General features: G+C 40.0%; 1 protein-coding gene across 3 annotated transcripts in view; it reads right to left on the reverse strand.

Moving 5' to 3' along the window:
- LOC108754559 overlaps positions 1-2,391 on the reverse strand; it is a 47,920-nt gene extending 45,529 nt beyond the window's left edge. For 2 of the 3 annotated variants that reach the window (XR_001939719.1, XM_018496977.1), the window contains exon 1: positions 2,078-2,391. The gene's annotated coding sequence lies outside the window, so the exon portion shown is untranslated. Of the gene's footprint in view, positions 1-1,702; positions 1,871-2,077 lie in introns of those variants that run through there. The other variant, XM_018496998.1, reaches the window with a different exon arrangement.
- Positions 2,392-2,563: the final 172 nt, after the last annotated feature.

Raw genomic sequence — 2,563 nt, forward strand, 5'->3', positions numbered from 1 at the left:
TATTCAAGAGTTTTTTTCCTATAAATTTATATGTTTTCTGTTAATGAATGAAGTAAATCGATAAAACTCAACGATACGAAAGCTTTTAAGGAAGGATGATAACGCTTAACATATCGCATCATCATATCGCCTGTCGCTATCCTTTTCGCTTCCCTTTCGTTTTCTCCTGTTACTTACAGTTTACTTTCTAATTGCAGATAATAGTACGTGCTGCAGTGTTTTGGTTCATACTCTCATTCGGATATCCAACAAGGCACTTGACCCATTGTGCTCAATTTTGCTAACAGAACGCAAATCTCCAGACATCTTCCATCTATTTCGCATAACTACGCAATAAGTAGGCAAAATAAATCAACCACCCGAAAAAATCGTAAAAAATGGTTGAATAAGTCAAGGAAATTTTTTCAATTTAAACAGTCGAGTGATCGAAAATTTTTTTAATTTATTGATTTATAGATAAGAAGAATAAAGAGAAAATTTCTATTTGAGTGGCACAAGTTTTTGCGCTCTTCTTGTAAAATTCGATAAGTTCGCATAAATATCTTCAAGCAATTTAATTTTGCTTACGTGACGTTTAAAATATTGTAAACAGATGCATAAAAGTGGTTCGCGCTATCGGTGAGTTGACGTATTTACTTATACATGCATATATGTATAGATACCAGCTTCACATGCCTGTTTATCTTAAGTGCTAAAACACTTTCGCGCGAGTGTACGTCTCCGTATTATTTATCAATCTAATTTCAGCAGTATAAACTCAAAATAATACTTGTGACAAATTCGAGGCGCCAAGCTGGCACCGCATGAATATTTCTCTACTTCAAAATCATCAATAAGAAAAAGCTCGGCTTGTTCCGAGATACTTTTCTACTCCGAAATAATCAATAAGGACAGTTTTCTTGCGCCGAGATACCTTCCTACTTCGAAATCATCGATAAAACATGCTTTCTTGCTACGAGACATTTTCCTATTCCAAATTTTGTCAATAACGAGAGATTTCCCGCACCGAAATATTTTCCCACTTCAAAATCATCAATAAAAAAAAGCTTTCTTACTCCGAGATACTTTTCTACTCCAAAATCAACAATAAACAAAGTTTTCTTGTTTCAAGACATTTTTCAAAATTATCAATAAGGACAGTTTTTCTTGCTTCAAGATAATTTTTTATTCTGAAATCATCAATAGAGAAAACTTTCTTGCTCCGAGAAATTTTTTTTACTCCAAAAGCAACGATAAACAGATTTTGTGCTCGAGATATTTTCCAAAATCGTCAATAAGGAAAGGTTTTCTTGTTCTAAAATATTTTCCTATTCCAAAATCATCAGTTAAAGAAAGTTTCTCGCTCCGAAATATTTCCCTGCTCGAAAATCATAAATAGGACGAACTGTTTTGCTCCGAGATACTTTTTCTACTCCAAAATCAACAATAAAACAGAGCTTTTTTACTCCGAAATATTTTTTCACTTCAAAATCATCAATAAGGACAATTTTCTTACTCCAAGGTACTTTTCTGTTCTGAAAATCACTGCGAGTCTTCTTTCCTGCTTCAAAGAGTGTTGCTCCAAGATCACTAATGAGGAAGTCTCTTTCGCACACGCAACAGCGAGAAAGCGAGATAAGGCGTAATATATTTAACTATTCAGCGATTATTGCGAACTCTCTTATTCCTATAAACAGCCTTTTTTTCCTGTTACTTATCTTACCGAACAATCGAAGAGCTGTTGCCAACCGACTGTCTATCCGCGCTTGCACCTGCCCGGGTCCTGAGCGGTTTCGCAAAGTGGCGCAGCGAGAAACGTCTTCAGCCACTTTATATTGCAAATAACAGTATCTAGACAGTTAACATCATATCTTTAACAACGCTTCTTTTTCTCTCTTTCTTTCTCTCTCCCTCTTTTGCCCCTCTCCTTCTCCCACCTCTCAAAATCGCTCCTCTCTCTCTCTCTCTCTCACTCTCGTCGAGGCAGCGACTACGTCATCAAGAAGAACGTGGGGTTCTGACTTCGAATGAGGTCTGACTTTCTGATCTAAATCCCTTGGAGATAAAACGAAGAAGTGAAGGAAACGAAGGGACTCACCGGTTCGCCGACGAGCGTCACATCTCCACACCGCTTAGGATGTTGCTGACTGGCGCCTTCTTCCTCGTCGTCGTGATCGTGATGATTGTCGTCGTGCTGGCGGTTTTTTCCACCTCCCTCCAGCACTCCAGAGTAATCCAACTCAGGCTGGGATTATGATCTTTCTCTGGAGTGATATCACTGCGCCGCGGCGGACAAAGCCATCTTGAAGAGGGCACGCACGCACAAACGGCACAGCCTGCCTCTAATCGCGACGGTCAGGTCCTCTTGCCAGGACAGGAGGCGGCTGAATGAGAACACAGCCCGGTAGAAGCGTTTGCTACGATGGCGCCACAAGTCGACTACTGTATCCGCCATTGCTGCCGCCTTCGCCATCATCGCTTCGTCGTTCCAGGTGGTCGTTGCCACATCGATGCTATTGGTACTGCCGATTATCTCTATTGGCTGTGATGATCGCCAATGGCAGGGTGATAAAGTCTGACGAAT

This window comes from Trachymyrmex septentrionalis, unplaced genomic scaffold (assembly GCF_001594115.1).
Source record: "Trachymyrmex septentrionalis isolate Tsep2-gDNA-1 unplaced genomic scaffold, Tsep1.0 scaffold119, whole genome shotgun sequence".
In the NCBI taxonomy this organism is placed as follows: domain Eukaryota; kingdom Metazoa; phylum Arthropoda; class Insecta; order Hymenoptera; family Formicidae; genus Trachymyrmex; species Trachymyrmex septentrionalis.